Consider the following 11,188-nt stretch of genomic DNA (forward strand, 5'->3'; position numbering starts at 1 on the left):
GAAGAAACAGTGGGCATCATGAGTATTAGCACTGTGGGACTTATAATCTCCTAGTTCCAGTAGAAGTAGAGATATAGGGAAAAATGTTGTGTGGGAACAGTATTGCCCTGACAAATCAGCATGCTTTGCAAGGTGTGGCAGTGCAGGAATTGGTTGTTCTGATCCCTGACATATAGGCTGTCCTGCATGACAGGCATGTTGTGTTAGAGCAGTATCAGCCTTTTTTATCGACCTGCTTTTCATGGCGGCCAATATATCAGGGGCAAAGAAATGATTTTCAAGCCTTGATATGCAGCCTGGCTTGTGTGATAGGCATTATCAGTCTGCTTTAATGTACACTACTGGCCATTAAAATTGCTACACCAAGAAGAAATGCAGATGATAAACGGGTATTCATTGCACAAATACATTATACTAGAACTGATATGTGATTACATTTTCATGCAATTTGGATGCATAGATCCTGAGAAATCAGTACCCAGAACAACCACCTGTGGTCGCAATAACGGCCTTGATACGCCTGGGCATTGAGTCAAACACAGCTTGGATGGCGTGTACAGGTACAGTTGCCCATGCAGCTTCGACACGATACCACAGTTCATCAAGAGTAGTGACTGGCGTATTGTGACGAGCCAGTTGCTCGGCCACCATTATCAGACGTTTTCAATTGGTGAGAGATCTGGAGAATGCGCTGGCCAGGGCAGCAGTCGAACATTTTCTGTATCCAGAAAGACCCGTATAGGACCTGCAACATGCGGTCGTGCATTATCCTGCTGAAATGTAGGGTTTCGCAGGCATCGAATGAAGGGTACAGCCACGGGTCGTAACATATCTGAAATGAAACGTCCACTGTTCAAAGTGCTGTCAATGCGAACCAGAGGTGACCGAGACGTGTAACCAATGGCACCCCATACCATTACGCCGGGTGATACGACAGTATGGCGATGACGAATACACGCTTCCAATGTGCGTTCACCGTGATGTCGCCAAACACGGATGCGACCATCATGATGCTGTAAACAGAACCTGGATTCATCCGAAAAAATGACGTTATGCTATTCGTGCAGCTAGGTTCGTCATTGAGTACACCATCGCTGGCGCTCGTGTCTGTGATGCAGCGTCAAGGGTAACCGCAGCCATGGTCTCCGAGCTTATAGTCGATGCTGCTGCAAACGTCGTCGAACTGTTCGTGCAGATGGTTGTTGTCTTGCAAACGTCCCCATCTGTTGACTCAGGGATCGAGACGTGGCTGCACGATACGTTTTAGCCATGCGGATAAGATGCCTGTGATCTCGACTGCTAGTGATACGAGGCCATTGGGATCCAGCGCGGCGTTCCGTATTACCCTCCTGAACCCACCGATTCCATATTCTGCTAACAGTCGTTGGATCTCGACCAACGCGAGCAGCAATGTTGCGATACGATAAACCGCAATCGCGATAGGCTACAATCCGACCTTTATCAAAGTCGGAAACGTGATGGTACGCATTTCTCTTCCTTACACGAGGCATCACAACAACGTTTCACCAGGCAACTCCGGGCAACTGCTGTTTGTGTATGCGAAATCGGTTGGAAACTTTCCTCATGTCAGCACGTTGTAGGTGTCGCCACCGGCGCCAACCTTGTGTGAATGCTCTGAAAAGCTAATCATTTGCATATCACAGCATCTTCTTCTTGTCGGTTAAATTTCGCGTCTGTAGCACGTCATCTTTGTGGTGTAGCAATTTTAATGGCCAGTAGTGTATTTTATTGCAGGGCTATATGTACTGATAAGCGTTGCTGGGAACAGATTGAGATGGGTAGAGGAGGAGATAGAGTGGAAGGAGGAAATGGATGAGAGAGGGGCAGAGAGGGAGGTGCATGAGGCAGGTGAAAAATCTAGAGGGGTAATGGGCAGGTGGAAAAGGGAGAGGAGGACATGGAGATGGAAAGAGAGAAGGGGGAGGATAAGTACAGAGGGAGGGGGAGTAACATATGGTCAGAGGGAGAGGGAGGAGGGTATGATCAGAGAGAGGAGCAGAGGAAATGGACAAAAGGAAGGGAGGAGGAGATAGAGAGATTAGACAGATAGAGGTGAGTGGGAGGATGAGCTGGACAGACGAAAGGATTAAGAGGTGGACCAGCGAGGGGGGGGGAGAAGGAGTTGTGTTCAGTTTATGTCAGATGCATATGCAGGCAAACCCGCTAGGGGTAGGCTAGTTTTAAATGAATGTTAAGACTGGGGTATGGATTAAAAGTTGAAAGAAACCTGTAGTATGTGGTGACAAGAGTGGACAGATAGGACCGAGACGAAAATTATTAAAAATAAAGTCTTATATTAGTCTCTGGACTGATAGAAGGAATGAACAAGAATTACAGAATAACATAAGGAAAGCAAAAGGTTTTAATTAAGCGCCACGCGGGATTAGCCAAGAGGTCTAAAGGCGCTGCAGTCATGGACTGTGCGGCTTGTCCCGGCGGAGTTTCGAGTCCTCCCTTGGGCGTGGGTGTGTGTGTTTGTCCTTAGGATAATTTAGGTTACTTAGTGTGTAAGCTTAGGGACTGAAGACCTTAGCAGTTAAGTCCCATAAGATTTCACACACATTTGAACATTTTTTCTCGATTAAGCAACTACATCCAGTACTGTGGAATGACGTACCTATGAGCAGTAGTTGTAACGTTTTAGCCATCAATTAAAAACTGACAATCTGTGCCCATCAGAAGTTGGTGTCAGTCCTTCTCTACGAATTCAGTCTTGAGTGTGATACACTTTTCTCAACGATGGAGCAGACTTTAGTTGTAGAAGTCTCCATTTTGACTGTACACAATACGTCCTACCACGGAAATCACTTTGCTCTCATTCTTGAATTGTGTTTCACGCAATGATTTCTTCATATGAACAAAAAGGAAGATGTCATTGGGTGGCAAGTTAGTAGAAAAAGGGGGATGACGCAAAATTTGGTCACTGAAAGAAGCAACATGTGTGACTGTGTTCTGTGCTAAATGGCTCTGAGCATCTATGGTCATCAAAAAAATGGTTCAAATGGCTCTGAGCACTATGGGACTTAACATCTATGGTCATCAATCCCCTAGAACTTAGAAATACGTAAACCTAACTAACCTAAGGACATCACACACATCCATGCCCGAGGCAGGATTCGAACCTGCAACCGTAGCAGCATCGCGGTTCCGGACTGAAGCGCCTAGAACCGCTCGGCCACAGCGGCCGGCTGTAACTATTCGTCTGGCTCTCTTTTTCAGCACGAAACCTAATAATGTCCTGTTATTGTATTGCTCAACGATTAAATGGAGATTGCAGAAAGAGATAAAAAAGTGACTCTTATTTGTGTGTTGTGCTGCTTACAATGGAAAAGTGCTAAGGGGGCCCTGTTGATAAGGATTTGTCCAGAGTACTGAGACTAAGTCCCGGTATGTAGCACAGTTTTAATATAATTTTCATTACAGTGTAAACACCCGCTTGACTGTGTCTAAAAATTTCTCTGTTCTCCACCAAATCCTTCCTCAGCGTCGCAATTTGGCTAGAGAGGACCACCGTAAAATTATAGGGAGATGGAAACAGGTTTCAGCTGATTGAAGTCTTGGACTGCTGGGATAGCACAGACGATAAAAAAATCGGATTTTTTGTCTATAAAATGCAAAAATTAGAAAATACTGCAAGGTGTGCGTTGCCTGGTGTGCGACGATTCAATTTATACACGTGCTAGGAAGGTCAGGCTTGCAACGAGGAAAACACATGTTATAACGAATTTCCTTTTTCTGTCACGCAATACCCATGGGTATTGTGACGGCATCGTAATTTGGTTTCATAAACGAATTTTGCGCCATTCGTTGAAACGTATATCGCGCAAGCACATAACTTCCCTGCTGCCCACCTGGCCAGCGAACATTTTTTTTCAGTCGTGTTTCTCCCCGTCGTCTCGCTACCTGCAGCCTTCGACCTGCCGCATGAAAAATGCATGTACTCCGCACTCGCCGCAGATCCTACTTCAGTCGCTACCGCACACAGCTTCTGGCCGTGCGTGACCATTCTTGCTGGCGACTTGACCAAACGTGATACGTTTTTCTCAGTGCCTTGCCAATCGTCTCTCTTCTGCTCTCCAACACATTTCCAGATAGGCTCCCATAATCCTGCTTATCATTTTACCAAAACTTCTGCTTAAAGCTCTCAACCTTCTCTTCATTGCTTGCCTTAACCATCTGAGACTGTCTTTCCGTTGGCTTTTATCGAAATTACAACATCTTTAGTTCTTATTGTTCTTCTACACTTCAAGCCTTGGGTAATTACTTTCTCTCTTCTTCTCTTCTTAGGTTTGTAACAAATGACTTTCAGAGGCAATCTCTGGCTACTCATCCCTTAAATGTGTTCATTCAATTTCATTATGTATTCTTTGATTTTATTTCCCAATTTACGGTCGTCCACTTCTTTCTCAATATAATTGTTGTAAATGCTGTCTAATCGACTACATCTGTTTACTGCTCTGAGGAATCTCATTTGTCTCTCTTGTTGTTTATATGTGACCCATGACTCCTTTCCACACAATAAAGCAGGAATAGCGACGGTCGTACAAAATTTCAATGTTGTCTCTTTCCATGTTTTGTTTTGCAACCAGCTATTTGTCATTCCAAACATATTTCAGAATTTTACTGCTTTCTTCTCTGCATCTCTATCACATTCACAAGCAGTGTCAAGTCTTAGTAATTTAGTGTGTTAAACTTGTTCCAATATTTTTCTATTAACACCAATTTTTGATCTTTTGGGGACTTTTCCCTTTAAAGTCATTGTTTTTCACGTCCCTGTTAATATCCCTAATGCATATGTTTCACATAGTCTACCCAACTAATAAATTCCTTTTTGAGAAGTCTCTGCTGCGTAACTAATTGAATAGTGGTGTTGTGGGTCATTGTTTTCTGCAAGGTAACGTAGCTCCAGTTACATTTCCGTTTAAAGGGGACTGTACTAGCTTCCTCTCGGCGGTTTGACTCGTATGGCCAGGGTGTGTATGGCATGACACGTACTTCAACAAGTGTAACTAGGAAGACGCAACTCTCACTTGTTTTCGAGAAAATCGAGAATGAAAATTTTAGGCTTGCTTATATACTTTGCATGATCGATAGTACTCAAATAGTTCGCAGCCGAGCGAGTAAGCACTTATTTTTATAATCGAGAGGTCTCTGGATTGAATCTCCTGCTGGTACTATTTATTTTTATCAGTTGATTGCATCAATATTCGGTGCTATGCTTCGATATGCGTAAACGTCACGAAATTCTGTGACGATCGATAACCTTTTATGAATTTAATCAAGTTTGTTTTGCAATAGGCACATTGAAAAAAAGTGGACATGCAAAAATTCGGCGTTCATTACATCTGTTACATGTCGTGATAATTATTGTTTTCCGTGTGTTGTAACCTCACCGTGAGAATTTTAAAAGTCAATAATAGTGAAATTGTAACCTCCCAGCAAGAATATGAAAGTCAATGTTGAGTGAAATGTTGTCTTCCCACAAAACTGAATAATAAAAATGAGCCAAGCGTAACCTCCTTGCAAAATTAAAGAATGATAATGGCCCAAATGTAAACTCCCCACAAAATTAACGTTAAGGAATGATGATTGATCATTAAACCCACAATAATGTTAATTAAATAATGAACCATGAACTGAATGTAACATCTCAACACAAATAATTAAACCTGATAAATTTTATAAGGGCAGCTGCGCTGACCTTCGGCCCTGTGAAATAATTAAACCTGATAAATTCTTACCTCAGTAAAACTGCATCTATATCTGCTTTTATTTTTCGGCACAGCTCCGTGCAATGCTGGCCTATCTTTAATTTTGATTCTTGGAGGAAATGCATAGGAAATATTCTTTAAATTGAAATGAATCTTTTTCTTTAAAGCAGTTACTTTATAGAAAAATTATTATTGGGGCATTTGTTGAACAAATTAATTACAATTAACATACATTATTAGCTGAGCGCAATGCTGCTTCATTACCTTCTACAATAATACACATCGTCCACCATATTCCTGACCAGACTCGTGGCCAGAGCACACCGCGGACGCATGCCGACTCGCTACACACTAGCGCTGACTGAGTACAACTATCCAACTGTCTACTCCCTCTGCCGACTCGCCACATATGAAACGTACGCGTTTCATAACCCTCCACTGGGGGGGGGGGGGGGGGGGGGGCAAAAATTTGGCAGCGATGGTGAGTCATTTGGACTTGCCATGAGCAACAAATTTTTTCTTAACTAATTAACTTTACAATTACAGAATATATACAGATATATATAGGTGTAGAACATGAAGTAAATATAGTGCACATGCACTGAGTACAGAACATATCAGGCAAAGACAAAATATATACAATGAGTACAAAACATATTCACAAATGGCAAAAGTGCACACGCACAGTAGTACAGAACATATCAGCAAATCACAAAATGTATAGGCCATGAATACAAATCATGATAACAAAATGATTTTTAATATGTTACAAGAATTAGGATATGAAAGGGAAGGATTGCGTCATGGTTGTAGAACTTTAGGTTGCACGCAGCTGCACTGAAAGTCCATATTTTTCTACAGAAGCACAACACCAAGTGAGGCAATCTAAAGTTCTTTTCCCAGAAGTATTAATCAGCGTAGCCAAGACACTGAAATGCCGTAGTAATATTCCATGATATACTTTTGGTAGTACATTAGGTACACCAAACAGTGGGACCATAATAGCATCTCATCGCTCATTGTGGTGGACAGCATGTCGTGTCAACACCACGTTCTTGTCTGTTACAGCAACGTAGAATTAGTGCAAAAACCAAATATAGTGCTCCATGATCATGAGGATATACAGGACAAACGGATATTGCAGTAATTCCAGGTAAGTAGGTTAGAAGGTGAAGGACATTAAGTCACATACTAGTCTTCATTGAGAATTACACTAGTAATGGGTGGCACTCATTGCCCAGTCATTGAACATTTCTGTACCATGTATGTAGTATTACAGAATAATGTTCATGAGCAACTTTACAGAGAACATTGGCACTCATTGCCTAATTACAAACCATCAGAAGTCATTTACAGAGAACATTGGCACTCATTGCCTAATTACAAACCATCAGAAGTCATTTACAGAGAACATTGGCACTCATTGCCTAATTACAAACCATCAGAAGTCATTTACAGAGAACAATGGCACTCATTGCCTAATTACACACCATCAGAAGTCATTTACAGAGAACATTGGCACTCATTGCCTAATTACAAACCATCAGAAGTCATTTACAGAAAACATTGGCACTCATTGCCTAGTTACCATCATCAGAAGTCATTTACAGAGAACATTGGCATTCATTGCCTAATTACAAACCATCAGAAGTCATCATTGAAAATGAGTTAATAAACGGCATAATTAATCTAATTATAGTAAACATTGTCCTCATAGTTCATCTTATTACATTAATCAGTGGCATTCATTTGCCAGTTACAAAGCATTTTTTTGTGCTAGCAATGCATTGCGTTGGGTTCGATAATTAATAACAATATTTGCTTTTGAGTTATTGCTGCAAATGAAGATGTGTAACGTCATTCGTCATGAGTCAGCTGTATCAAGATTATGAAACAAGTAGAGTATATGTAATCACATTCATAAATGACATGGGTTTAATGAACAACTGCTTATAATACATTAATTTCATGAATAATTTCTCCTGCAAAATATACAAAAATGGATTATTACACTGAAAGAAGAAACGCATTTTATGCTGAAAAGTAGTGAACTTCGAATTAACAGGTAGTGAAATGTGTATAAAATGTGTTCCCTAGCTGTCCTTTCCAAAACCTTCAGTCATCATACTATGCAGTGCAACACATACTGTCAAAACGAACTGCAACAAATACTTAAATACCTACAGAGCATAAATACATAAACTTCAACATCATCCTCATCTGTAAAGAAAAAACTTCATTATCCATCACTTCATTATCATAACTCCATTATTATCATCACCTGTAAAGAAAACCTTCAATATTCATAGCTCCATATTCTTCATCATTATTCATCACCATTCATTATCATCTGCAAAAAAAAATCACTTCATTATTCATTACACAACTATTCCTTATTTCTAGCGTATTTCCTCACTAAAACTAAGATGTGAAGTTCTGTCTGACAGCCTGCATCAATCGCTTCGTATTCTGAAAGATAAAATTAGTTAAGACTGCTATTCTACGATGTGTATAGTATATTCTTGTTAATGCTTGTTAATTCTGATCCATTTACTCTTCCTCATAAGGTTTTTGCATCTTCTTTCGTTTATTCCGTAGGTGAAATTCCCATTTCTGTTTAATTTATTTCCTTTACACGTTATTTCTTTCTGAAAATGATGAACAAAGATTAATGTCTTGCATTTAATTCATATACCCATTAGATAAAAACTGGTTTATAGTGATATAATTAAGCATACAGCATAGCATGACAGAAAACGTATTATGTCAAAAAATATAGACAGTGTACAGATGCAAAAATGTACACAGAATATCATAATGCAGCAGCAAAAAATGTAAAAATAGTCACGGTGTTGAGATATCATAGGGCAAAAATGTTAAAGTCAACTGGTGCTTGCTATATCTTAACTATTTCATAATGTTTCCAGAATGAGATTTTCACTCTGCAGCGGAGTGTGCGCTGATATGAAACTTCCTGGCAGATTAAAACTGTGTGCCCGACCGAGACGAGACGAGGTTCTGGCAGAAGTAAAGCTGTGAGTACCGGGCGTGAGTCGTGCTTCGGTAGCTCAGTTGGTAGAGCACTTGCCCGAGAAAGGCAAAGGTCCCGAGTTCGAGTCTCGGTCGGGCACACAGTTTTAATCTGCCAGGAAGTTCCTTTTTTCATAATGCATACAAACAAACAGGAAAACAATCATACGATAATCATAAGTAAGTAGTCACATAAATATAATTGCATAAGTGGTCATAAAAAGTGTAAATTTATTTGGAAAATTGTGCACGGTCTAATGTGTAACGACAAGAAAAGCGACCTGCTAACCTTACCTTGCCGGGCACTTGCCAAGAAAAAAATACGATAATCATCAGTAAGTGTTCATGTGAATATAATTGCATAAGTGGTCATAAAAAAAATTAGGAAATGGCATTACAGTGTGATAAATCATAAAGTATGTTCATTCAATAAAGGGTTTGATGTTGGATATGTGGTGGTTCCCTTTGGTTTTTCTGGTTCTCAAAGTTTCGACGTGTACTACATTGGGGTGAGGAATGCTGCGAATTCGATATGGACCTGCGTATAGAACCTCAAATTTACTGCATCTACTCTTTCCTCTGTTGGATAAATAGTGTGTACGTACTAATATCTTCTGTCCAATGTGAAAGTCACGGCGTGTACAAACCTGTTTTTGCTGTCTTCTCCGGCGCTCTGCGGCACGTTTGATGTTGTTCAATGTCAATTATTTCATGGTGTCGTAGTCGACGAAATGTAGGAAAGGTTACTAATTCTTTAATTTTGTTAGGTGGTTCAACATTTTTCAGTATAACAGACGGAGATGGAATAGTAGATTCATTTGGTATGGAATTAATTACATCCTGGAATGAGAGTATGTGTGTGTCCCAATCAATATGTTTTTTATGGCAGTATATTCTACACAGTTTACCAATTTCTTTCATTAATCGTTCACAAGGGTTTGAAGAAGCATGGTACCTGGATATATAGATCGGAGAAATGTTTCTAGCTCGTAACATACGGCCGGCCGCGGTGGTCTCGCGGTTCTAGGCGCGCAGTCCGGAACCGTGCGACTGCTACGGTCGCAGGTTCGAATCCTGCCTCGGGCATGGATGTGTGTGATGTCCTTAGGTTAGTTAGGTTTAAGTAGTTCTAAGTTCTAGGGGACTGATGACCAAAGCAGTTGAGTCCCATAGTGCTCAGAGCCATTTGAACCATTTTCGTAACATACGTGTCCATATAGCAGATCGAAACTGTGATCCATTGTCAGAAATTACTTTCAACACGTGCCCTACATGAAATAGAAAATGTTTTACAAATGCCTTCGAAACAGTTTTAGCAGTAGCTTTGCGTAACGGGGTGAAGGTAACAAATTTTGAAGTGAGTTCAACAGCGACAAAGATGTAGCAAAAACCTCTATTAGTTCTGGGAATCGGACCAAAAATGTCTACAGCGGCCATGTGTCTTAATTTAACAGGTACAATGGGATGTAATGGAGGAATATGTGAAGTCGTATCTGATTTAGCTTTCTGGCAGATTTTACATGACGCTAAAACTCGTCGTATACGTTTCTCCATGTTGGCAAAATAACAGTTCTGTCTCAGTATAAGAAAACATTTTCTAGCTCCGTAATGTGCGTAACTTAAATGAGTATACCAGATTAATTTGTTAACAAGTTCGTCAGGAATGCATAATAACCAATTGTTGCTGTCAGGATAAGAGCGGCGAAACAGAATGTCATTGCGTACAGTGTAATGGTTTCTAATGGTAACATTATTCCGATCTTGCCAAAGGTGTTTAATCTCTTTCCATACGTTGCCTTTACTCTGCTCTTGTGCTAAGTCTTGTAATGACGAAGAAATGAAATTTTCAAATGCAACTTGTTGAATGTACATGACGCTGAAATTTGCTTTGCAGCAGTTGGTTGCGATGACTTGCTGATTGTTGCCGAGAGAACGAGATAGTGCGTCTGCTACAACATTTTGTGTGCCGGGAATGTGAACAATTGTAAAAATAAATTCCTGCAAATAAAGTTTCCATCTGCTTAATCTGTCGTGAGTAAATTTAGCCGAAAGTAAAATTGTATTGCTCTATGGTCTGTGTAAACAGTGGTGTGTCTTCCATAAAGAAAATGCCTAAATCTCGTAAAAGCCCAAACAACACATAATGTTTCAAGTTCTGTAACAGAATAATTTCGCTCAGCAGGTGATAGAAAACGACTTGCAAATGCTATGTTTTTAATTACGGTACAGCCATCTTCTTCAATTTCCTGAAAAACATGTACGCCTAAAGCGGTGTTAGAACTGTCGGTGGCAATGGAGAAGTTTCTGGTAAGATCTGGGTGCTATAAAAGTGGTGCATTCAACAAAGCATGTTTCAGGTTCATAAATTCAGAATGTGCTTGCTTATCCCAGGACCAAATAGTGTTTTTCCCTGTCAATTGGCATAA

General features: G+C 40.4%; 1 non-coding gene across 1 annotated transcript; it reads left to right on the forward strand.

Moving 5' to 3' along the window:
• Positions 1–8,788: 8,788 nt before the first annotated feature.
• Positions 8,789–8,863, forward strand: Trnas-aga (transfer RNA serine (anticodon AGA)). The gene has a single exon. It is a non-coding gene; the product is annotated as a tRNA-Ser (tRNA).
• Positions 8,864–11,188: the final 2,325 nt, after the last annotated feature.

Source organism: Schistocerca nitens, chromosome 5 (genome assembly GCF_023898315.1).
Source record: "Schistocerca nitens isolate TAMUIC-IGC-003100 chromosome 5, iqSchNite1.1, whole genome shotgun sequence".
Taxonomy (NCBI): domain Eukaryota; kingdom Metazoa; phylum Arthropoda; class Insecta; order Orthoptera; family Acrididae; genus Schistocerca; species Schistocerca nitens.